This window comes from Ammodytes marinus (assembly GCF_949987685.1).
Source record: "Ammodytes marinus genome assembly, chromosome: 6".
Lineage (NCBI taxonomy): Eukaryota > Metazoa > Chordata > Actinopteri > Uranoscopiformes > Ammodytidae > Ammodytes > Ammodytes marinus.
This window is the reverse complement of record NC_137235.1, coordinates 32,908,859-32,936,486: the sequence shown is the minus strand read 5'-3', so window position 1 is coordinate 32,936,486 and position 27,628 is coordinate 32,908,859. Positions and strand designations below refer to the sequence as shown.

At 44.7% G+C, this 27,628-nt stretch overlaps 1 protein-coding gene across 2 annotated transcripts in view; it reads left to right on the top strand.

Moving 5' to 3' along the window:
• mxi1 (max interactor 1, dimerization protein) overlaps positions 1-27,628 on the top strand; it is a gene marked incomplete at its 5' end in the record, with an annotated part of 44,009 nt that overhangs the window by 10,065 nt on the left and 6,316 nt on the right. The window lies entirely within an intron of this gene.

Genomic DNA, 27,628 nt, shown 5'->3' with positions numbered 1-27,628 from the left:
AAATAAATTGAAATGGTAATCCATCTTTTCCTTTTAGAAGCACTCTTAAAGTCAAAATCGGTTATAATCCTCCTTTTTTTGCCTGCCGTTAATCCAATTCCCTTTTAAGCACATGCCTCACTGTACTGTAAGCTATATGTATCAGGCATAGCTGTTCGCCCGAGTGTGACAGGCAGCAGCGGCAGCTTTGGTTCCATCCCAGCAGAAGTCTTGTAAATTGGAGGCAGCTTATGTTCCAGCCTGACTGGGGTTATCTTTTTAAAAACCTTTTATTTTTTTACACTTATCAACCCTGGTTATCTGCCGTCTGTTGGCAAGACGATTTGCCTTGCATGGCTACCTGATAACCTTTGGAGACGTATAGACTCATCTTGACAGCAAAGAGCACAGGACTGGGATAAAAGGGACCGAGAGAGAGAGAGAGAGAGAGAGAGAGAGAGAGAGAGATCCACATTCCAGATTCTCACACTGTGCGGCGGGACCAGATAACATGGTGACTCTGACGCTTTGATCATGTACGTCCTAACAGCCCTATTTACCTTCCACGTGGCACTACTAAACTACACTGCCATAGTAAGGTTTAACAGTAAAGGCTGGGTATGCACGTAGCAGGTTCACCGCTTTGATCTCAAAGCCTTCTGCCTATTTGTCCTTTTTTCCTTTTAAAACATTGATAATAAATTCCCCCGTCTCAGGTGAATTGTTTGACCGGTTGAATTGATTATGTTAAATCAATGCAACCGGCTTTTACTTGCTACAATAAATCCACACAAACTTATCATACACCCTCCTCCTCTGCCATGAGCTATTCAATTTGAAATGGTTTATAAAATCCAGGCTTATGATACACATACAAAAGTACTATGCTTTATCATTCAGCCTGCATTTGTAGCCTACATAATCACGGATCACAAGGGATCTATATTAGCACAACACATTTAACCACAAAGAGGCCAAAGGAATTAAAATGAAATGCTTTTCACTTTCATTAACAACTGGTTTATTTTTTATTTTATTTTTAAGTTATTTTTTTGGGCATTTTTATGCTTTATTGATAGTGTAGAGACAGAGTTGTAATGGGGCAGAGAGGGGAGTGACATGCAGACCGCGGGCGGGAATCGAACCCGGGTCCGCTGCTGGCCGAGGCCCATGGGGGGGGACGCCCTACCAACTGAGCTAAGGGCGCCCCCTAACAACTGGTTTATTTTTATACAGGTGTTGTGTGATTATTGTGGACAATAGAATATGTTTGTCACCCCTGGCCTAGGCGGTGGAAGCAATATTAGCTTTTCCGCTCAATTCTTTATGAGCAGAGTTGGGTAAACAGTGTAGGTTACACACCTTTTAGTGTGTGCCGGTGGAATATTAAAAAGGCCCATTAGAGTCGGGGGGGCTGTTGTTCTTGGGTGGTATGTGAGGAGCATCAGTGAGGCTTGCCCTCTTGGGATTTGTTTTGGCTCACTGGTATGTGAAGATAGTTACACCTCTTCTGCCATCAACTTTGGATTAGTGTGGGTTTTTCACGGATGTCTGTTTTTATGTGTGGTATGTTGCGTGAGAGGGGTCGCATAGAGGCTTGATAAGATGTATGGTCAGAATTACGGTCTTACTCAACTTACCCTAATTCAAAGTATTCTATTGAATTGCAACTACAGGCCTTGGGATGGACCAGAAACATGTGATACAGGAAAAACACACCACTGAACTAACTAGGTGTCACATGTTTTCCAAATGGTCCACATCTCTGTCGAGATTGAAGACTGTTCTATATTTCCATTCTTTCTAACCAGTGGGCCATACACTCAGTACTGTTGTTCCACTGCCAGCCTTTAGGGTTGGATGAGCAGTCAAACATGAATAAGCCTGGGCCACATTTTTTTTTTACCGGCTGTGCTGATGCTCCCGAGAAGAAAGCCAAACTGCTTCACCAGTCCTTCTGTTGTCTTCCCAGTGAGTGCAGGCTCTGCTGCAGGGCCTGCAACTGGGACCATTTGTTCTGACCAACGTGACGACTTCTAAGCTTTTCTTGGCTCACAAAAGCTTAAGGGACTTGATCTTTGGTCTGGTGAGCCCAGCCAGAGAAAGCACACGTTACACCCCCCCCCTCCCCCCCACACACACACACACACACACACACCTCAACCAGAACCACTCTTTAATAGCCTAGTTTGACTTTGGCTTAGCTAGCAAGAGTGTCCGAGGACGGGGAAGTACTTGACAGGCTGATGGGATGAGCAGAGGGATAGGGTCAAACACACCTGACTAAGGGAAGCCCTGAGAGGCACTCAAAGCCTGACCCTGTGTCAGTGTGCACACAGCAAGGACTTCCGCTCTGTAAGAGACTCCAGCCGGTATCTGGGTGGAACAGCCACAAACAATCAGGTGGTGACTAATTGCGTCTGTGGCTAGACATCTGCCTCCTCCACCAACCAGTATAGCAGGTGCAGCTAGGAGCTCCTATTCTGTTTAATGTTCAAAGGAAGCGTTGGAAAAGATAATGAAAGCATATTGCTTAAGCTGTGTACTGAATAACCCAGAAGCAGCCAAGACACAATACTTGTAGTTTCACTTGTACCGTGTGAGTGACTTGCTTCCTTTTTAACCTTCCAGCTGGGTTGCCAGGTTGCTGATGGAAAGTGTTTTTGGGGATTGGCAGTGACTGTCAGGAGCCCAGTGCAGTCACATTACCTTTTATAAGAAAGGCACTTAAAGGTGAAGTAAGCGGTTTATTTTTGTTAATATAAGTGTTAAATGGCTCTTTATTCATACAGTGATCACTTACATAATGTGCGCGTTTCATAAAGCCGATCTCTCATTCAGCTGCTCTGCATGTAATCGGCAAATAAACGTATTGGAGGATCCCGAAATTTTTATCCAATCAGAAGAGAGAACGCTACAAACAGACACCCGTCTCACTCATGGTCTCACTGCCGGTGCACGCCAGAGCAACAGATGGGTGAATGTTTATGCGCCTACAATGGCGGAGCAGGTAAAAATCCTTCCCAATGTCTGTTTTGATGGTTTTTATCATGTTTTATCACACTTATGGATCTGAGATGATGCTAGATAACTCGCTGCTTGAAGACCGCAGTGCATTAATGTGGTGACGTGGGGACGAGGGAGGGGACTGCTAACTGCAGTAACTGACAGGAAGTTAGCTAAAAGAACCATTCCGGCTTACAGCACCTTTAACATCAACAAATTGAAAAATCTATCTGCCGTAAGAGAAACAGTGTACCTCAAGGGAGTAGAGCACTGCCAAAGGAAGAATAAGCAGACATCTAGCAATGTAGGCATCCTGTTTGACATATCATCTCGTAATGTAGTATCAGTGTCAAATGCTATCATTTTCATCAGCTTCTAGAGAAGTACCTAGTGATAACTTTGAAGGATGGCCTGTACAGTTCTGTTGACTTTTTCCGAGCATCCCCATTGGCTTGCTGTCCGTCAGCTGGTAGAGCATCCCCATTGGCTTGCTGTCCGTCAGCTGGTAGAAGACAGTTTTGAATATGTGGTGGCCATGGTTTTTGCCTCCCACCCTCAGACTGTAGACAGGTTTAAAACGGCCCCACACGGGTAGGGTGACCAGATGTCCCACTTTGTGCGGGACAGTCAAGCATTTCCATTACTTTTCACACGTCCCGCAAATTGAGACGTTGTCCCGCATTGTTATTGACAGTGAGCCCCCTTTTTAAATGCGTGTTTTATAATAATATAATAATTTATCGGATAGCTGTGTGGAGACAGCAGTCTCCGTTTGTGTGTGTGTGTGTGTGTGTGTGTGTGTGTGTGTGTGTGTGTGTGTGTGTGTGTGTGTGTGTGTGTGTGTGTGTGTGTGTGTGTGTGTGTGTGTGTGTGTGTGTGTGTGTGTGTGCTTCTCTCCGTTTGTCTGTATGTGTGTGTCTCCGTTTGTGTGTGTCTCCGTTTGTCTGTGTCGCGCTGCTGGGCTCAGTGGGCTCTGTGAAGGTGCTGCCTGCTTCAGCGTTTACTTTCCTGTTACTTCAAAATAAAAGCCAACTCACGTTTGTCCAGTGAAATGCTAATGTGAAGCCAGTGAAATGCTTTTAATTTGAAGCCGCAGCCTTAATGCTCTATTTGTTTAACAGTAACTTAACTGCTGCGCGCTGATCTAAAGATATAGAAAGCCGTGTCTCTGGCATTACCCGTGGTGACTAGGGATATACCGCAAAACGGTCGTTCGCGATATGAAAAGGCCACGAACGTCAACCGTACGTTTTTTCTTGTTATACCGTGTCACGGTATTGAGGCGAGCGTGCATGGTAAATGCGCTCCGTCATTGTGGAGAGTTTGGTAAGCAACGTTGTCATAAACGTAGCACTCAATCTAACACTGTATGGGTCACATCAACATTGGAAACCAAACAATAACACATTGACACAACAACTTATCACTGAAACATGACTTCTAACTTTAAACTGAACAGTCACGTCTCACGTGGGCCGTTGTTTACACTACGCAGACCAGCACGTGCAGCTTCACAACATTGAGTCACGCAGCAGCAAAGAAGAAGAGAGAAAGAGAAAAGGGAGAGATAGAGAAAAAGATCGGCATAGTAGCTTACCAGACTGAAGAGAAAGTTGCTCGCGGGTGAGTTATATTATGAATCCAGGTGAACGTGAGGAAATGAGATACAAAAAAAAAAAACATCCACCGCCACCGCGCGTTAAATCCCAGGTAAAGTCGGCGAACTTCGGTGAAAGGCAGATGAAGGAAATAAATCCAAAGATCCTTGATATGTTCATCACAACTTCACGTGAACTAGCATAGGAACTCAGCTATACGAGCTATACCGGTGTTGCGCCGAAATCTGTGACCTGCCAGAATATCACACATTCTGGCAGGTCACAGCTTTCGGCGTAACACCGGCATGTTGCGCAATACTATGGAATCCCTACTAGGTCAAACTTAGGTGACACTACTGTCAAGCATAGGTGACGTTGCAAAAGTGTGAGGAAGGGAGGAGGGAGAGGAGTGCACTGCAAAAACATTGATTTTGAGACTACAGTTTTAATTAATAACAAATGAAAATCATAATTTAACATTTTACTGAGTTCATTGTGCCTGTCATAATGTAGGTCTATTAAGGTGTTGAATAAAATAGAGTTGATAAGCAAATAAGACATGGGAAAATTATCACACTATTGTTAAATTCTTTTATTTTATGCATACTTTTACAGTTACAGACAAGTGCCTAAAGTTTAGATTTAAAATTCCTATTTCATTTTAAAATTATAGGTGTAATGCTTCTTTAAAAAAATAGTAGAGAAGCAGTGTCTTTGTTTTGGTGATAAGTTGTTTAAATCTCTCAGAAATCAAAAAAAAAATGTAATTATTCACGTGTGTTTTATTTAAATCAGCGGTACAACATTTCATTTAAGGGGGTAGAAATGAATTCCGCGCTTAATATCGTATCGTGATATCAATCGCAATATCGTATCGTACTCTAAATTTCATATCGTTACATCCCTAGTGGTGACACAAGTTTATTTTGCTAAAAAAAACGGCACACCTTCCCGCATTGTCCCGCACAAACGTAGTCTTTGTCCCACATCTGGTGAATTGGGATCTGGTCACCCTACACACGGGGGATCGGATGTGTGCACTTGAAGGTTTGTCCATCACTCCAATCTGCTCTCACTCTTCTGACCCTTGACTCATGTTATCTTGGCGCCTTCTTGTTGTGCCCCTATCCTGCAAAAGTGCATCAGCAGCACAGCATTGTGTGGAGGGACAGGGTAACCAAACGGAACAAGGACCGGATGGGCTCAGTCAGCAGACTTGTATTTATTTTTAAATGACTGAAACAGTCAAAAAAATGTTTATGTCGGTGTTCCAATGAATCATCTTGAATTTGGACTGCAGTATTCTGTTGCTATACCACATAGTGTGCCGTTTAACCGGTGCCATTAACGGCATTGTGTCAGGCTTGCTGATAAGCCCACTTTGGAGCAAATGGATGGGGCTGCGTGAATGCATACTGTTCAGGGAAGAAATGCTCCCCTGTTTTCCGTCCACTTTCACGGAGCACCTTGTCACGTTAGTCAAGCTAACTTAATCTGTCCCTTAAGGAGGGAGCGAGAAAGACAGAGAGAGAGAGACAGAGAGAGGAAGGGGGAAAATAGGATGCTTGTTGAAGGCAGACTCAATTAGGTTAAATCTGACTATGGCTTCTATTTTTAGCCATACAGCTGGGGAAAAAGGGGGAAACACTGCTGCCTTCTGACCAATCATAGAGGTTAGCTTCTCACCAATGAGAGTAGTCGAACGAAGAGAGCAGCAAAATATACAACAAACCCAATGTCTTTTTTTTTACCATTTCTGTGTTGAGAACTGAAGGTCAACCCCAGTGGAACGACCTACTTCATGTTATGTGACTAAGCAAATTAACTTAGCCACTTTCACTTTTTGCTCAGTGAGATAGTGAGTGCCTCTGTGTGTTTGCACATTTTAGGTTGTTGTAGATCATTTTGGATTGCACCCCCCCACCATCTATGTATTCAAACCCATCCATAGCTGTATAGAGGACATGCTCTGACAGGGCAACACCCTGCCCCCATCCACCACCACCCCCCTTCCCTGCACCCAGAGAGCCAACATCTGGCTGGATCTCCCAGGCTTTACCCCAGGCCCATTTTAGAAGCCAGGCCATATTGGTGTTTTAATCCACGCTAAGGTTTTTTTTCACTGGCCCGGTCGGGCAAGTGGGTCTGAATTCTACTTGCCCAAAGTCAATTTTTACTGGCCCCTATACAAATTTTTTTTCAATTAGGCGTGTTCAAATAATTTTTATATTTGCTCTTTATTGACAATGTTTATGCATCATGGACAGTATTATATGAGTTAAATTGTCATACTAAAAGTGGAAGGCTAATATTCAAACTAGAAAATCCCGCAGAGATTTTGAAAGTACGGGCTGCCCGGCGCCGACCGCCAGCCCCGCATCGGCGGCGCCCCTCCCGTCGGCCGGGCTCGAACGCTTCTACGAACCGCCGCTGCGCGCTTTCCAAACTCGAGTCCCGAGTTGTGGCCGATTGAAGGTTGCAATCGTGGCAAATCTGCAGAAAAATCTTGCGAAGACGTTTTCGTTAAGGGCGGCCATGTTTTTTGAGCTATCTCGCTAAAACTTTATACATGTGTGTATGTTGGTCCCCTGATGCTGTGTGCACAATTTGGTGATGATAGGTTGGAAATCCACAAAGTAGATGTCACTTGATTGTATTTCAGGTCATGTAAATTAGGGAAGAAAAAAATCATGGCTGACCCCTATGGTCCAAGAGGCTTTATTGTAGAGCACCATGAGCTGTACAAGTGTAAGAAATTTCAAGTCAATCAGAGTCAGGGGGCGAGGGGCGTGGCCTGTCAAACATTGCATTTTTGAATTATGTTTTTTGCATTTGTGGCGCCCCCTATGGGTTAATCCTGACAAGCTTTGAGGGACATGCTACCACATGTCTTCTGCACATATCGGGCAAGTTTTATGATGATAAATTTGCTGATAAACCCCGCCCCTGCGTAAACGTTTTGGCCAATGGCGGCCATGTTTTTCAAGCTATCCTACTAATATTTTTCGGAGACGTGCGTCATAGTCCCCCGGGGCTTTGTGTGAAATTTGGTGTTGATACAGTACATTTTTAGAAAGTTGTGGTTAAAACCCTGTTTTTCAGTTTATGCTAATTAGCTGCAAATGAGACACGTTTTGTGCAAACAAAAATCATGTAAAAACTTTAAAACCCCTTTTTTCATTAGTTTTACATTATTCCTTTCACAACAGCAACTCTTTCAAACTTCTTTCTGCATTTTGTTAGGCCTACAACAATCTGTTTAAAAAAATGTTTTTACTATAGGCTATTATTATATTAATGTGTCTATGAGTGATTTTGATTTAGATTTTGGCTAAGGACAGGCTGTTTGGAACACTTTTCCAGTAGTTTACTTTTAAGCTTCCACTGCCTCCTGGTATGTGAAGTCAGACACCTCTGGCCCATTTATTGAGATCTACATGCCGGCTGTAAAGATGTTCCTCTGCTAACTGTGGCTGATGTTTTTGTTGAACTGCACATTAACTGGTAGTAGGCTACTAGCAGCAGAGCTAACGTTAGCATCCTCGCTACTACTAGATTCACTTTGGGTGCATGATGCATTTAAAAACCGCGGACATTTTCACAGATTTTCAGACGGTTGTGGTCGACTCCACTCCATTTACATTTATAATTTACTCGTTGGCTTTTGGACTTTCTGTCACACTAACGTAACGCGTATAGTTCTCTTCTCTACCTCTCTGACTGTGTGTGTGTGTGTGTGTGTGTGCGTGTGCTCACCGGTGTTGTGCCGAGTCTGCGTGTGTATGTGTGTGTGTCGGCGGTGGAGCCCCGCCCCCCCTTCACAAAACGGAGATAGGAGAGGAGAGAACGTAGCAGACACTACGCGCACAAAAATTAGATAAATAACATAAGCGTTAATGTAATAATTAGCACCAGTTAAATATGAAAATAGACCATAGATATATTATTTTTTAAATATTATTCAAGAATTTCAGCGGAACCTTTTCATAGTTACTGGCCCAACATGGCATTTTACTTGCCCCGGGACGTCGGGCAATCCTTAAAGGGACTCTTACCGATCCTGCAATTGAGAATTACAGCACTATCATACCATCCCGCCTCCCTCCAATGCCCCCACACCCTCATTCCATGCTTGTATAACTGGTTTCACTTCAGAGGTGTCGGCCAGAACACCACTTATGGCCAAAGGCGTCAGATTATAAGCATGAGACTAGGAGAGGAGGAGTAGGGTTTTATCCGCTCTTTATTTTCCTTCGTTCACAGGCACAGTCGCATATAGATCGCGGGAAAAGAACAAAGGTTTAAATTCTGCTCGTGACGAGACGTTAAACAGCTGTTGCGACCCGCGAATCGCAGCCGTTAATAACATGCAAACTATATTATAACAGCGATCGGGACTGCATGTACATACTCACACACGGGTGATTCACATTTAAACTCAGATAAACACATTTCCATGTGGAATGATCGCTTACTGCGGCAACGCTCACACATCTGACGGAGGGAGAAGAGAAAGGAAACTAAACAGGCTCTCTGTCCGACTGACGTCACGGCCCTAACTGACTGCTATCCACACGGAACAAAACACATCTTAACACACTGTAAGAAATAACAACACTGTAACTTATGAACGTTGGGGCCTTTTCTACAATGGTCGCTACTCGCTACTGTCTGCCGTGGAATCAAAACAAACCCTCTAGTTGAGAATGCGCAATACAGAAGCAGACCGCAAACAGACAGGTCTGTCGTCCAATCAAATCGTTCGGACCGAACGATTTGATTGGTTGAATTTTATATATATTTTTCATAATATTATGAGATTGAAATCATTGTTTGTTTTTACTCCTGGTGGGTCTGTCTTGCATTTTAGAGTGTAATTACCTTATTAATACCATTTTAACCTAATCCAAAAAAAGTGTAAAAATGCAACAAAGGTAAGAGTTACCCGCGTAAGCTTTACGCGGGTAACGCAGCTAAAATGTTGTTTGTTCATTTTGTGTCAAAAATGGTTCTACGCGCGTAACGTGCCTAGTCTCCCTCCCGATATTGTATTTCCCTAATCAACCATGGCTGCGATCAGAACAGACCCGACACAACAGCGTGCATGTCCGCACAAAAACAACAACAACACGGCCAACAACTGTGCCAAAAGACAAACTGAACAGCACAAATAGCCTAGCATTAAAACAGCATTGCCTATTCACGGCAGCTACATAACAAACACAGTTACAGCAGCATCGGTGCACGGCGGCACAAAATAAAGGCAAGTAGCCAACATTACCCTACCTGGCTGTGACTGGGGACTGTGGCTGGCGTAGATCAACACCTGTGCTTCACTGTACTTGTCGTGAAAGTCCCGCGGACAGTCGTCATGTTTGGGTTTATAATATGAGGCGCTAGCCGCCCGCACACAACCGGGTGAGTTAACTAATGCTATACGGCGCTAACTTGTTTTATCGGCTAAAGCACAGCCGCACATATTCACTGAATTAACCAGGAAGTCCATTCTCCTGGTTTACTTTCCCCACGTCTTCTATTTCCGAGCTGCTGTCGTACGTGTTAGGTGCGTATATACGCGGCTAACACGCCTAAAGTGTTGCTTTAGCGCGAGTAACGCATCTACGCGCCATGTACGCTCGTAAACCAATGGTTCCCTATGGAAAAATTGACGATTTTATACGCGTCTGTACGCGTGTAACGCGTGTGTTCGCACCTTTATCGTTGAGCTCTGTCTGGAGTGGCACCTCGGGGCAAAAGGGGAAAGTGAGGGCTTTAGGTGGGTCAGTCAGCAGCACTGGGCTGTGTTGTGTGTCCCTCAGAAAGAGAAGAAAAGGAGGGCTGAACAGATGGGGACATCCATGGGTCTTCAAGACACTGACACTGATGTGTAATCACTAGTTTGACCAGTTTGATTGGTTGCATGTCATCCCTCCACCCGTGATAATAAAGCCAACATGCAGTCAAAAAGAGAGTTGGCCTGATGGATTAGGACTGTTTTTTTTTTTACCAGGTACATGATTATCTCTATGTGTGTATTGATTAAATGACATGTTTGTGTCCCTCTTCATCTTTTTACAGTGCACCTAAAGGCATGTCCCGTCCTCTTAACCATTTCCCCCTCTGTCCCACTATAGCTCCATCCCCTTCTCTGGCCCTGTTTCTGTTATGGCCATCTTTTTTTTGTTAATGCCATTTATTTGTTTCTCTCCTTCTTTTTTCGCTCTCTCTCTCTCTCTTCCAACCTGTGTCAGTGGAGCAGATTAAAAGGCAGTGTGCACGTGTGAACTAATCCGTGTGTTAGTGATGGACATCCGCCCCAGAGTCTTTTGGTCATGCCGCACAGCTAGCGTGTGCCCCCCCTGCCTTTCAGTGAACTGTGTTGTGTGTGTGTGTGTGTGTGTGTGCACATTTATGTGGCTGCTGCTAGTAGAGGGCAAATAACTGTGCACTATTCTTTTATGTCTTTCCTTTCAAACTCACTCGTCTTTCTCTTGGTCTCCGTCTCTCTTGACTTTTCCCCTCTCTGTCTTCGGCCCCCCCCTCCCCCCCCTCCTCTGCTCTGTTGCTATGCGTCATAGCTGATGCTGGTTGTGGCCTGGAGTGGCTTCGGCGGGTTTAGCGTGACAACAGCATTGGTCTGCCTAGTAATCAACTGTGTGTCACTTTATTTACTGCCTGTGGCCTTAGGATTGGTCGGGGAGGGTTTCCCCCGGCGAGTCCAAATTGATTTTCGAACCCTCATTTGCATTTTATCGCCACCACTTTCCAGTGTGGTTTCAACCGTGAATCCATATGCGTTCTTTACAGTAAGCTTTGCTGACAGTCGGAAATATACTGTCTCTATCTATCTCTATGCTCCACACACACACCAAATCTCTTTTTTTGGGAACTGCCTGAATGTTCAGACATATTGAAGTGCCTTTCCCACCCACCCACATGCAGAAATGCACTTTCATCCCTTCAGCATGTATCCCCCTCCTTCTCCTCTCCATCTTAGCAGAATATGGGTCATCATCATCCTGCATGGTTCCCATGGAATCCCAAGACTTTTTAATAATTGTTTGATTCCTTTCTCAGACGAAAAAGCACTCTCTCTCTGTTGAGATTAGCATTCCCCTCATTCCTCCGCCCTGTTTGCCAAAGTTCACAATGTGCTGTCAGGTTGGACAATGTTGTAATTCCCTCAGTGGAAGTTGGCCACTTGCTGTCATACAAGCACAAAGATGCTTTCCTATTGTTCCGTATGGAGTCTAGCTCCTTCTGTTAAAGTATGTTCCTGTCCTCTTGTTTATTTTCATTTCATGTTCCCTGCCGGGTGAAAGATTAAGATGTGTAGACAGTCAACAACAACTTTTCTTCAGCACTGAAGCAGCCTCATGTGCCCTTACCTGCTCTCCCCGTGAAAACAAAAACAACATACTATTCCTGGCTTAGCTCACTTAGCCCCTCGTAAAGTATAGCTTTTAATCTTCCAGGGTTAGAGGTTAAATATCCATGGGTGGCAGCCCACATGTAGAACATACATGTGCCCCTGCCTGTCACTTTAAATGAATGCTGCACCATGCATGTCTGTCTTGTGTTTCCTAGTGGTTCATAATATGTCACATTAGGATACACATTTTTGTCACGATGACGTGCAGATTTTTGTCGTGGCTTAACCCAGTGGAACTCTTGACAGAGTGGCTCTGGTCTGTGGCTAGTTTCTGGGCAGATTACACAGATATAACACTGCCCTTCCTCCCCCACTCTCTATATCTCTCACCCTCTCTACCTCTCTATCTCACTCTGACTTTCTGCGTCTATCCCATCTGTCGTTGTTTCATAAAGGAGATGAGGGAAGCATCAGCTTGTCAGAAAAGGAGGGAGCCTACAGCAAAGATTAGAGCAATCTTTGGTGTGTGTGTGTGTGTGTGTGTGTGTGTGTGTGTGTGTGTGTGTGTGTGTGTGTGTGTGTGTGTGTGTGTGTGTGTGTGTGTGTGTGTGTGTGTGTGTGTGTGTGTGTGTGTGTGTGTGTGTGTGTGTGTGTGTGTGTGTGTGTGTGTGTGTGTGTGTTGTGTGGTTGTGTGTGTGTGTGTGTGTGTGTGTGTGTGTGTGGTTGTGTGTGTGTGGTTGTGTGTGTGTGGTTGTGTGTGTGTGTGTGGTTGTGTGTGTGCATGTAGAAACGTGACGCATTAACAGAACCATCAGCAGTGGATGGAATCTTAACTTTCAGCACACTACCTTAAATGTGCAGCTCAAGTGACATGGATGACATGTAAAGTCCCAAATGTTTCAACAGTTAGAGATGGAGTCCCATGCATTGTCTTGTCCAGTGGGTATCAGTGGCATCATTACACCAGTTACACGTCCCATCACGTGTCATCCATGAGCCGATGCTGGTACATGTCTGTCGAGTCCTACTAAATCATTACCTTTCAAGGGAAACCTAGAATAATGTTTTTGTCGCCATGGTATTCCAGACCCATTTAACACATAAGCTTGTCTCCATCTGCATTTGTCATTTCTTCAAGCCAGCGTTTACAGCCCACATCATAAAGCTTGGTCGGCTAGAACACATACGGCGGGCGCCAGGTTTGTAGCCAGGCTGGTTGGCACTTTAATGACTTTTCCAGCAGTCAACCTACTGAGTGGTAGTTTCCCCCTAAAATGAAAAAGAACTATTCAGTCAGGTGCCACTGTTTGTATGGATAAGCATGTGAGCCTGGTCATGTGAGAGAGGGAGTGAGAGAATGACAACCCCCCCCCCCCCCTCTCACATAAAAGAGAGGATGAGAGAAAGACGTAGGGGACATAAAAAAATAGAGAATCCTAGAAGAGGCAGCTTTAGCACAAAACCCAACCGTGCTCATTGTGTTTACTCAGCGAGCCAGTATACAAACACAGAGAGCTGTTGTGTTTCCTGTAGTTTGTTCAACAGTGATTTCTACTGTCACACCATGGGGGTTAGACATGTATGGGTGGAGAGCCCCTCCCCTCCCCATGTATATTGTATGTCGCCATCTGCAGAGTATGGATCAGTGTGCCACATGTTCACATGGTGTTTCTCTATATGTAATCTGTGGACAGGGGATCCTTACAGAGGGCTCAATGCTTATGTTGTGTTAGAACCAGTTCTAGCAAGTATAAAAATGTTGTAGTACAAAAATAAAATTTGAAGCACACATAGTATAGGCAAAAGCAAATATAACTCTTCTGAAAAAGAAGGTATACATTAAGAGAATATGAACATATATAAAAGTAAAGTGTTTATGTACAAATTAAACGACAGTAACGTGCCTATATGAACACATAACAAATCAAATGTACGTTAACATGCGATTTGAGTATTGGACCCAGTCTGGTCCATGTTGGCGACCAGAACCTGCACTTGCTATTTTTATTTGGAATAATTCATTTGTAAATATAATGCTCAAAGCGCAAAAAAAAAAATGTGTGCTAACATTGTCTGTGAGTGATTGAATTACCCTCCTCCACGTAGTCAGTTCATTTGCCTTTTGATTTGATGTAGCTCTCAGCGCGTACATGGCTTAGTCTAGTTTAAATGAGGCTCTGCATTACAAAATACTCTCTAATCACTCCAATAATCTTTGACATCCCTGTGATCTGCGGCGGCTACACTTGAGTGAGGCAGAAGAGGAACAATAGAGCCCTCTCGCAAAAAGTCAAGTTCTTATTTTTTTTTCCTCCCTAAGAGGGCCTCTGTATAATGATGCCTTCCTTTCCTTTTGCGTGTCAATTTAGTGGATTCACCACTGAGACGGTCATCAGCGACATGTAATTAGTGTAATAACTGGGTGAAGGGTCAGATTTCCTTCCCCCCCTATATGCACATATTAGAAGTAGGTCAAATCGGGAGTGTGTGTTTAAATGGGTTTGAGAGTGAGTGTGGGATCGGCCAAAGTGAAGTATATTGACTGGTATCTGGCTGGGGAAATCTGACCCGGCCCTTTAAGAGCATGTCCAGTAATTATGTCAGGCGTCTTTGGATGGGCCTGAGAAGTTATCCATTATTCATGTAATCACAAGTTTGGAATCTAGGACAGCCATTTTTTTCTCTCTTACTCTCTACCACTCTCTCGCCTCCACTCTAATGCTGTTGGCTCAACAGGACTTTGAATGTAAAATGAGCAGGAACTCAAGCTGCTTTGTCAGAGCGGGTTTTCAGCTCCTCTTGTTTCCTGAATAGAAGGCCAAACTACTATTATGTCTCTGTACTCTTCAGGCCCAGGTGTTCTTTCAGGTGTATTTACACACATCAAACACATACATGAATATGCATTTTCCTTTATTATGCTCCCCTGCTTTTGCCATCACAATACTCAAAAGGAAGCGCATGGTATTAGATTTGAAAGTAAATTACATTTCCCTTTGGACTATATTACGTCTTTACCTGAGTTACCTACAAAATGACATCACTAAACAAGACAAGGACCATTTAGGGAATGTGCTCGTATTTAGTCAAATGGAGGAAAATAAAATCAAATACTGGAAGATTATATGCTCTTCCCGAGGTCCTTGTTCCATGTGCATTGCTGTCCTACAAAATATATATTTTGAAAATTGCTTAGGGATGAAAACATATGGCTAGGTTTGTGAAATACTGTTTGGCAAAAGACACTGAAGAGAATGAATGAATTGTCTACATGAATTGTCCTCAGTCACCTCACCTGCATGTCAGTGTAGACTACACTGACATGCAGGTGAGGTGACTGAGGTTCATACAAAGAATCATTGATTTGTTGGAAAGTTTTGGTGATAGTAAAAGGCCCAATACACAACGCTTCAAAAGTGGCTTTATGTATCATGTCCCAATTACAGCTTGTAGCTGCCGATACACTTGTTTTAACCTCTGACTGACAGATATTTAACGCAATGTTTGTCCGTCAGTTTGTGTCTGACACTAGTTTTCTCACACCACAGCGATATCTGATTTCAGAACTGTGTGTGTCCTTCACTCAAAGGCACATGCGCTCTGCGTGTGTGTGTGTGTGTGTGTGTGTGTGCCTGCGTGCGCGTGCGTGCGTGTGTGTGTGTGTGATGCAAGGACGAGGGAGGTTGAGTGCTAGCTGTGCCGGCAAGAGATGTACATATGATGTGCGTAGGTTCTGTAAGAGCTGTGATGGGCAGCTCTCCCATACCAACAGGGAGAGCTTCAAAGTGTTTCTTTAAAGAGGACGGCTTCAATCACATTGGAGCCAGTTGAAGTGTAATGGCTGCAGCAAGATACACTCAACAAAAATATAAACGCAACACTTTTGTTTTTGCTCCCATTTTTTACGAGATGGACTTAAAGATCTAAAATTCATTCCAGATACACAATATTACCATTTCTCTCAAACATTGTTCACAAATCTGTCTAAATGTGTGATAGTGAGCACTTCTGCTTTGCTGAGATAATCCATCCCACCTCACAGGTGTGCCACATCAAGATGCTGATCTGACATCATGATTAGTGCACAGGTGTGCCTTAGACTGTCCACAATAAAAGGCCACTCTGAAATGTGCATTTTTTTGCTTTATTGGGGGTCTGGGGACTCAGAACCAGTCAGTATCTGGTGTGACCACCATTTGCCTCATGCAGTGCAACACATCTTCTTCGCATAGAGTTTATCAGATTGTCAATTGTGGCCTGTGGAATGTTGGTCCACTCCTCTTCAATGGCTGTGTGAAATTGCTGGATATTAGTGGGAAGTGGTGCACGCTGTCGTATACGCCGGTCAAGCACATCCCAAACATGCTCAATGGGTGACATGTCCGGTGAGTATGCTGGCCATGCAAGAACTGGGACATTTTCAGCTTCCAAGAATTGTGTACAGATCCTTGCAACATGGGGCCGTGCATTATCTTGCTGAAACGTGAGGTGATGTTCATGGATGTATGGCACAACAATGGGCCTCAGGATCTCATCACGGTATCTCTGTGCATTCAAAATGCCATCAATAAAATGCACCTGTGTTCTTCGTCCATAACAGATGCCTGCCCATACCATAACCCCACCACCACCATGGGCCACTCGATCCACAACATTGACATCAGCAAAGCGCTCACCCACACGACGCCACACACGCTGTCTGCCATCTGCCCTGAACAATGTAAACCGAGATTCATCCGTGAAGAGAACACCTCTCCAACGTGCCAGACGCCATCGAATGTGAGCATTTGCCCACTCAAGTCTGTTACGGCGATGAGCTGGAGTCAGGTCAAGACCCCGATGAGGACGACGAGCATGCAGTTGAGCTTCCCTGAGACGGTTTCTGACAGTTTGTGCAGAAATTGTTTGGTTATGCAAACCAATTGTTTCAGCAGCTGTCTCAGTGGCTGGTCTCAGACGATCTTGGAGGTGAACCTGCTGGATGTGGAGGTCCTGGGCTGGTGTAGTTACACGTGGTCTGCGGTTGTGAGGCCGGTTGGATGTACTGCCATATTCTCTGAAACGCCTTTGAATGACAGGAAAGGACAACATTCAATGCACGAGCAACAGATCTGGTTGACATTCCTGCTGTCAGCATGCCAATTGCACGCTCCCTCAATGCTTGTGGCATCTGTGGCATTTTGCTGTGAGACAAAACTGCACATTTCAGGGTGGCCTTTTATTGTGGACAGTCTAAGGCACACCTGTGCACTAATCATGATGTCAGATCAGCATCTTGATGTGGCACACCTGTGAGGTGGGATGGATTATCTCAGCAAAGCAGAAGTGCTCACTATCACACATTTAAACAGATTTGTGAACAATGTTTGAGAGAAATGGTAATATTGTGTATCTGGAATGAATTTTAGATCTTTAAGTCCATCTCATGAAAAATGGGAGCAAAAACAAAAGTGTTGCGTTTATATTTTTGTTGAGTGTATATATTCATCCTTTACCAATCTGGAATATAATTGGTGAACCACTTCTCTGTGTTTCCTCTTTGTCATTGGGAGTATAACATGCGGCAGAGCTTTACATTTGTATAACAGTGAATTGGAGGAAAAAAAGAATGAAAGTTGTTGGAGGGCAAGTCCTGCATGTGATTCATAGCTGGAGGAGGGATAAGAGAGAAGGGTGGATGAGGGAGAAAAAAAAAGTGACCCGGGCTGGCTGCTCACTCACATGTCAAAGCCAAAAGGCAGAGCTGCCTTCCTGTGTACCATCAGGAACACAAGACACACACACACACACACACACACACACACACACACACACACACACACACACACACACACACACACACACACACACACACACACACACACACACACACACACACACACACACACACACACACACACACACACACACACACACACACACACACACACACACTGGTTGAGTGGAAGCCTCCCCATTGTCTCAGGAGGAAAGAGAGGGCAAGATGTCTCCGTGTCTCCCAGATTTTGCACCCGTGATTCCCAGTGGAATCTTTGAATTTCAATGTTGGTGAATGGACAGGTATTGAAACGTCAAGGGCAAAATGTAATTATGATTTGCTTCTTGCATGTTCTGAGAATATTGTTCTAATCATGATGACCTGCAGATAGGTGTATCTACTAGTTTTCAGCAGAACTGAAGATGTGCCATATGAACAAATGAAGATGTATGGCACAATTATATGTCTTGAATATTATATAACCAAGTACTATACATTTGTACATGTTATATAGTGAAGAGCTTATATGCATATACCTCATAAGGGCGTTTTATTTGTCCCAATTTTAAATGATAGAAAGAAAAAAAAGTCACATTAATGAAGTATCCATCCATTAAGTAGAAGTCTGGGAATAAACCAGCCATCTTTATTAACCCATTGATGACTATGGCAATCTAGGATGCATGTCCTTTATGCCTGAGGGTTTTCTGAAAAAATAGTATGAATTGTAAAGTCTACCAAAACCTTAATATCTAAGCCTGTGTAGCACATAGAAACATAATTGATAGGTTTTATATAGCGCTTTATTGCCTAGGCACTCAAAGACGCTTTACATTTCCTGGTTCAATTCGTTCACACTCAGTCATACCGGTGGTGGTAAACTATGAGAGTAGCCACAGCTGCCCTGGGGCAGACTGACGGAAGCGTGGCTGCCATTCAGCGCCAACGGCCCCTCCGACCACCACCTCAAACATACAGCAATCATACACATTCACACAGGGCAAGGTGGGTGAAGTGTCTTGCCCAAGGACACAACAACCATGACACAGGTGGCCGGGCGGGGATTGAACCGCCAACCCTTGGATCGTTGGCCAACCCGCTTAACCACCTGAGCCACAGTCGAACATGAAATAAAATACATTTAAAAGTTAAGGTTCACAGGTTTTATTTAAACATGCTCCCTTAGCGCTTACAAACCAACACATTTTTCTAAAAATCGTCAAAATTAGATGGGGGAGAAAAAAAAGAATAAATAATATAAAATATTTAAAAATAATGTGCTAAACGAGGTTATAATCCTGCTTCCTTTTAGCATGGATAGTAGTGACTGAGTGTGCAGTGGAGGGATAAAGATAGACATTTATAGGAAGGAGAAGATAGCTTTATTTTATTATTTAGTTCAGTTATCACTGGCACCATAAATCTGACTTCCCAGTACAACTGGAAAGCAGACTGACTCCTGCTGTCGATCAGCTGGTCCAAACGGCTGTATACCACGGAGATGAAAACGAAACTGAAACTTAACTATCGCCTGGCTGGGCTGAATTTGAGTTGGAGCAGCAAAATATAGCCTAAATTCATAAATAGTGTTAATAAATAGATGCAATGTGTTGTGTGATTTTCGTCAGTAGCCTAGACCTTGATTCTGTGCTCAGAACGCCACTAACTGTTCTGTAATACACTATCGCCGACACAGCTGGGGTATTTTTTTTATTATTATTTATTTATTAATTTTTTGATTGGCGTGATTTTCGGCAAACCACAAATTTTTTGGTTGGTCACGTGGTCTTAAAAAATCAATAAAACCCACCTCATGTGTATTTGAACCAATGATGGTGCGCCATGAAAATTAGATAAAGTAACAATGCTGCGCGACGCAGCATCAGGCAGGAGATACAATGTGGCATCGCGCAGCAGCCGTCATCAATGGGTTAACAAGTAAAGGAACTCAAATCTCCTGTCCATGCATCTTTTTTTAGATACACTCCCTGCGTTCCAAATCACATACTTTTCTCTTTATACTACACAGAAGAGTTTTAGGGCCACAGGAGGGGGAAAAAAGTCAGACAAGGAAGTTTTTGTTTTCATTATGTCGAGAAATGTCAAGAATAAAGACGAATACTCCAAAATGCTATTGGAGTTAGTGGGGCATTTATGTATTTTCAGCATACTACAATTGACGTGCATGTATTGGGACATGCTAAATCCCTTTCTGGCATACTAAATAGGCCTAGTAGGAAAGTATGGGGATTGGAACGCAGGGACTGTGTTCCAGGCTGCACACGTTCACGCTGTGGGTTCCAGGTAACTCCCATCAACTTGTGGGAGATCAGCAGCAGCTTTAGATGTGGTTTCCTTTGAACAGCCAGTTCCTTTTATAAATCGATCTGTATTAAGACTCAAGTACATTGAAGCTCATTGGCTCTCAACCAGAGAGAGAGAGTGTGGGATTTCAAAGGCAGCTGTTTGCTAAGCTAACGGTAATTGGAACGCAGGGTGTGTTCGCTTTCAAATCCAGGAGTCTCCATCGGCTGAATACGAGGAAAACCCATGTATTTTCTGTCTGTGTTGCTGTGTTGTCCTTTGGGATTTGATATCACTGCTGTGCTTGGCCGCGTTTCCCAGAATCGATCGTTCTTTGGGGCCAAAGAAGGGTCGAAAGAAGGGTTCGCCAAAGAAGGAGCGTTAAGATACGGGTGTTTCCCAGATGGCTTCTTAAGTGCCATCTTTGGAGAACGCGTAAGTTGAAGCGAAAGAAGCTCTTTGGTGGGAGCTGTCCACCGCGGTCGTGCTGAAACTGAATAAATCGATGCCAGGCGAATCGATCACCCACCTCTTTATCAGCGCATAAGTCACACACAGCGCCCCGTGGTCTCCCCCACACAGGTGGAATTAGGCTACGCATGTATCGTGTGTGGGGGGGGGGGGGGGGGGGGGGTGTGTGGGTGCGGGTGTGTGTGGCAACAAGTGTATCAAAGTAGTAATCAAGCCCATTAGCGCATATATACCCCGTGGATATAGGCACACACATGTGATGTGAGAATGGAAGAAAGCGGCAGCAAAAGAAACAAGCGGGCACCGTCGTTTACCGCGGAGGAGATGGGCGTCCTAGTGGACGAGGTCTGGCAGCACCGGGGAGTTTTATTCGGGGGAACAAAGGGCAAAAAGAACCGTGTTAGGCAGGCCATAGCCGAAAAGATGTCCCCCTCCAGCCCATGTGGCCTGCGTGACTGGCGTGCTGTGAGGAAGAAGTGGCAGGAGTTCCAGAACCAAACAAAAAGGAAGAGTGAGAAGGTTTCACTAATCAATCTCCCTTCGTTGCAGGTGATGCAGACGCCCAGTAAAGACAGCGCGGAGTAACCCCTCCCCCATATGGTTTCAATAAACAATTTTGGTTTCTTTTCAACCATGTATTGTGTGGATCATTTTGCATTGAAATGAGGGTGTCAAACCTATAGCAACAAAAAGTCCCAGGCAATTTGTAATGTATCTAAGCGTAGGTTAATGACGTGTGCGTATTGTGCACCCTTTCAACAGCATTCCAATGCCAGACTTTCAGGTAAAGCACCCGGACACTGCAGCAATAATCATAGTGTGCAGGACGTTACATGTAGCCTACATCTGCTGGTTCTGTTTATTTATTTCAGCCTTCAGGCCTGAGAGTTGATATGGGTGATGTGTGGTGGTTGTGGGTTTATGGTTTAGTGCTTGGTGACTGGTGGTGAAGAGGTAGGGGCTGCGGGTTGTTGGACCGGGCTGAAGGCAAAATTGCAGCGGGTTGCTCTGGATGTGTGGAGACACCAGAGTGATCAGCCGTTGGATCTCCGCACGGGGCAGCCGGTACTTTGCCTGGACGGCCCGGTCTGATAGCACGTCCAGTGGGGAGAAGTGCAGACGCACGTATGCATTTATGTAAACCGTCTGGCTTCGCGCACGGCGAGGCTGTTGGTTCGCAGCGAGAAGGTGTTGTATTGCAGCCATGGTTTCTCACACGCGCGGACTTTAGCAGGTGGAGCCGCTCTGAATGACGTTCAGCTGAGTTCAATTAAATCTGTTTCTTTGATATCTGTGAAATGCCACAGGCTTGTTGATGTTTTTTTTTGTATGTGTAGTAGTACTATAAACTCACATGTGTGTGGAAAACGTAAACGTCTAATTCATTAAAACATTTTTTTTCTCTACTATTAGTCTATGTTTATTGCGCCAGGTCCGCATTGAGCATTGTTTTATTACTTCGAAAAGTGGAGGAAATAAATTTCCCTGACGCGGCATGATCACTGACGATTTGGTCGCTAAGAAGGTTGAAAGAGTGGGTCAGCTCCGTCTTACAGTTCCATCTTAGTGAAAGAGCTACTTTCGCTAAGAACGAATCTGGGAAACGCATTCTTCTTTCACAGCGTTCTTAAGAGCGCTCCAAAGAAGTACTTAGCCCAAAGAGGCTCTTAACGATTCTGGGAAACGCGGCCCTTGACAGTTTAGAGCACAGGTCCTGGTAGCAACTGGCCATGTGTTATGTCATCTGCTACAGATGAAGTGGTTCTTCATGCAGCTAACATACAGTTCGCTGTGCCATTCATTTGACACTGGAAATACAAAATGCATAGCAACAGCTTCCACTGCTATACGTGTGCATTAGGGATATTTGAATTCATGTTCACATTTTCAGCACTTTGTTGATCTTTTTGGCCTTCCAGAAATAGTCCATCCTGTCTCTTGTGGTTTTGATCCTGTCATTTAGATTTGTTTTTTAGCTGTTTTGCTTCGGCTGATTATTTCTAAATCTTAAACCTGCAGTGTGTAGAATTTTGGGATTTTTTTCATAGCAGACTTGGTAGAAAATAATTATTATATCCACAAGTACGTTTAATTTAGTGCATAATAACTGATTTTTTTTTAATTATTATTATTTCCCTTAGAAAGGGTCTTATGTCTCCATATTTCTCCATACCATGGACCAAGGCATGGGCGCCGCCATTTTGGAAGCGTCATAGTTGGAATGTCATCAGCTCTACAGAAGCACAGAATGGAACAGTTGGCCACACTGTGTCCATCAGAACTACCAGCTGGAATGTTGTTGAAGAATTTCTGTTGCTTCTCTGAACGGGAGCCATAGAGACGAACTGTTGTGATCTAGAATTGTACCACTTGATGATGTCATATTACACACTGCACCTTTAACGGTGTGATTTATTTTTATACATGTACTGTGTATATATATCATTAAGTTTCTTTAGATCTAAACTTGACATTCTATAACACATCCATCATTTTATCTATGATTTTTTTTGTGAGTGAGCACCTTCTCTCAGGAGAGCAGTTTGAACCCTGAAGAAAATGATCAGCCTACTAACAGCAATCTACTGACACTGCCTGTCATCCTGTATGGCCACATTACAGGATTCTCTCCAAAGTTATGGGGCGGCATTGCAAACCCAAAGCTGTGTATGTGACTAGCACCAGGCTTTTCTGAGATAACTGGGGAAACCCTCTGTGGCTGTGTCACGTGGCTACTAGAGGAGGGGGCACGCAGGTATTTATGGCCTTCCTTCACAGGGATTAGGGACCTGTCTTGGGGGCATCATCACCAGTAGCTAGTATCTTATGACCTTTAACCTCTTAGTGAGACAGTTAAGAGATAGTGGTGGTGCAAACTGATATGATAAAGCGGTCTCCCCCATTATCTTTAGTGCGCTGTGTCTCTGGGGACGCAATCTGAAGAAGAAGGTCTCATGTATTTAATTTCTGAAATACATGCCTCCCATTTGACTTCCTGTTACCAGGCAGTCCAATGTGATGGCCTTGAATTACACAATATCACTCTCCGTATCTCTCACACACACACACACACACACACACACACACACACACACACACACACACACACACACACACACACACACACACACACACACACACACACACACACACACACACACAGTTCCCCAGGCACTCCCTCGTATGCCTTTTTAGAGCCTCTTTGCCATCTGTATTTATCAGAAGGCTCTGCGGTACAGCGCGTCATGCACCCAAAGATTAGGACCAAATGCACATGTCTTGCGTGTGGGTCTATCAATGGGCCGACGCAGGGAGGGTGTTTTGAATGCCAGCTAGCAGCATGTCTCACTGTAAGAGCAGGTCACTCAGTGCACAAGGTAACTGTGAAGAGGACAGAGCCAAGACTCAACAGTCTGAATGAGGAGGCATACTCCTTCTCATCATCATCATCATCATCATCACTCTGTTGTTTTGGATGTGGTTTGACACTGACTCGGATAAAAGTGGTGATCGGTCAGCCCAGCGAACGAGCCCTCACACCACACTCACCAATAGATTTGTTGGCCCTTCCATCCACAATGGGTCCATATTTGTGTCATAGTCATGGCCAGGGGAGGTGTGGTGATACAATGGGTTGACTGTGCGCAGTCAGAAGCATACCCTCCCCCCCTACATTCATCATTTCAGTCAGTTGGGTCAGAGAGAAGGGGAGGACGGCAGACAGGCAGGAGTGGTTGTAAGTGGGGACGGGTTATCTGGGGTTGTCTGCCCGAGATTGGGCCTTTTAATCTCAATGGGAGTGGAGGAGAAGATTGGTGTCTGGAGTTTGTTCACTTGACGCCTGACAGACCAGACCAGCCCGGACGTACAAGCCCTTACTAACATGACCAGCATGCCCTGCCCTGCCCTTCTTTATCATGCAGAACACGGCCCACTTGGGGAAGATTTTGTTTGTGTTTCATGTCCTTACATTGTACACTCAGTTTAATATACATCTATTGATGCACTTAGACACATCATCAGTGGTGGAACCTGGGGTCATTGGGTGTTTCGGGTCTCTCAACATCATACACCCTCACCCAGCCGGGATTGATCAAGTCCCAACTTGTGTCTAAGTAGCATGTACCCACGGATCACCCCTCTTGATCAACAGCCATCTAGAGGCCTTCTCAGCTGCCTCTGTGGTGGTCTTGATGGCCTTTCTCTGGCGTGCACCTGTGACCTATGCTTTGCAGAGAGATGGCGCTGCGAAGCCTCTGCAACCTCTATTGGCACACACCGGGCACGCCTCCCCCGTCTGCGGCACTCCTCCACTAGGTTGGCGTACTTGGCACGCTTCCTCTCATTGGCCTCTTCCATGCGCTCCTCCCAGGGAACTGTCAGCTCCAGTAGGACCACCTGTTCTGCTGAATCTGAGAGCAGAAGTGTGTCTGGTCTCAGGGTGGTTTCCACGATGTGCTCTGGGACTCTGAGCTGCTCTCCCAGGTCGGCCTTCATCTGCCAGTCCGGTGCGGTTCCAAGGAGTCCCCCCTGCCCCCCTTGGCTGGGGCTTAGGCTTCTCCCCTGCTCCAATGAAAGCAATGGCCTGCCTTGCTGGTCGGAGAGGCTTGTTCTGAGTGATGCTGGTGAAGATGGTTTCTGCTATCGCCTTCAGCACCAGTCGTGTACACTCACATGAGTAGTGAAAGTGTTTTAGGATTTTTAATGGGAATGTATGGGTTTGTCCTTGTATGTAATCTGAAACTATATTTGCGTCAGCTCCCTGGCTACAGCTGCGCGATAAATAATTTATTGGCATATTAGGGATGTTGAATCATTCCATGTACTGTACGTGGCCTACTTAATATGAAAATGGTCATACATCAAACATGGCAAATTGCGGTAAAATACACATAGTGCCTTGTTCCCACATGATCAAGTTATGATTACAATAGCAGCATGGAACAGAATGGTCTGCATGCATTGCAATTTGCTGCAGCCTATATTCTGCCATGTTGTTCTCTCTGTAGCATGTCCTAGACAGCTCCCAGGTGGAGCTACGTGTTTCCCTGCCAAAGAGAGGAATGTGATTATTTGCCACATGCTATTGTGTGTGTGTGTGACTGTGTGTATTTGGACTCTGCTTGTTTGTGTGAATGGAACAGATTACAGACAGAGATAGTCATCACCACAAACTCCCAGACTGAAAATGTGTGTGTGTGTTCTATCTGTCTTGTGGCTTCCAAACTTTGTGCCCTGCAGACCTAATAAGGGCGCCTCCCTTTTCACCCGCGCAGACACACAGCGCTTGTCTTGTTTGCGTAGTCAAAGCAGCACACACACTCACGCATACAGTACCGGTGTAATGGCTTGCTCCACTCTCGTGTTCTTATCAGCACCATCCATGCATATCTGAGGCATAACCTCCCCTGCTCACTCGCACACTGACATGCACGCAGGCAGATAGCCAGCGCTCACATGCCTCCACCGGCCTTAAAGCAGCAGAGCATAGCGTAGAGCCGTCTAGCCCAGTGGAATCAGTGCACAGAATTCCCCTGGGCTCGTCTCCTTTGGGCCCCCTGAAAGAAAGTTCCCTGAGTCTGGGTCACTCCACTGGCCCTTTAAAGCCTCTACACTGTTTCCCTTCAGGCCGCAACAAGGGCAGCTCCTGCTAATGGAGCGCTGATTGTGTTATAGGCACAATTATCTCTCTTTACCTCTCAACCCGGGGGGCCATTAGCAGGATAGATAGCACCCCGGCTCTGTCTGCAGTCACAGAAGAAGCAACTGTCAGGATGATGGAGCATACGAGTGGAGCAAGGTCCGGGAAAGGCCATTACAACCCCCTTCCCCTTTTTTCAGCAGAAAGGTGTAAACTTGTAGGCAAGAAGAGTAACTAAGGGGCTGTTTATACGACAACACGAAACGGTGCATACGTGAAAATATTTACGCGGATGCACTATATCATTTACATGAAAACAGCAAACGCAGGCATGAAACCTCAAGTTTTTGAGATCAACTCCCAGGGAGGATTTTTTGGAAAACACAACGGTTTTGGTTTCTTGTAAACACCGAAACCATTTTCCCTGGTAACGCTGACGTCACGGCTCCACTTCACGTATGTGTAGCTGATGCGTAGTCTATAACATTTGCTGTCAAAATACCCACACGCTAGTTATAAAGTTAGAAGACAACATAACATGCAAGGTGTCTCCGCGGCACCATCACTGTGATCAGCCGAGAGTGTCGTGCAGGGCTCAAATATAACACTCGCCAATTTAGTCTAAGCGATTAGTAAGTTATTGAGACCACCCGCCACTTTGTCTGGGGAAAGATTTGTGCTCTGCCGGTTTTTCTAGCAAAATAAACGTGTGTAGCTTCTATATGCCAGGGACACGTCTCTCTCTACATTAAAAAACACTATCCATAGTTCAGCGCGCAGCAGTTAAGTTACTGTTCAACAAAAGGAGCATTAAGGCTACGGCTTCACAGTAAAAGCATTTCACTGGCTAAACATTAATAACATTTCACTGGACAAACGTGAGTTGACTTTTATTTTGAAGTACGCCTAACAGGAAGGTAGCCGCTCACAAAGCCCCTTCACTATCAGCAAGTCTTCAGTTTTCACAAGTTCAATGCGGTGAAATAAGCAATAGTATCCAGCTGCATCCCCGGAGAACAATACTGAGTCGGGGCGGGAGTACTGAGTCGGGGCGGAAGAAAATAGCCTACAAATACATTTCGAACGTTATTTAGACAAATTATATTGTTTTGGCGATTAAGTTCAGGCATCACAGCTGGGTGGTTAGGGTTAGGGCAAGGGGATAGGGAGAGGTTATAATATATATATAGAACATTAGATTATGTTCAGGCATCACAGCTGGGTGGTTAGGGTTAGGGCAAGGGGATAGGGAGAGGTTATAATATATATATATATAGAACATTAGATTATGTTCAGGCATCACAGCTGGGTGGTTAGGGTTAGGGCAAGGGGATAGGGAGAGGTTATAATATATATATATATAGAACATTAGATTAAGTTCAGGCATCACAGCTGGGTGGTTAGGGTTAGGGCAAGGGGACAGGGAGAGGTTAGAATATAGATAGAACATTAGATTAGCCACGGCGCTAGCTCCACTCGGCTAACGGAACACCGCGGCG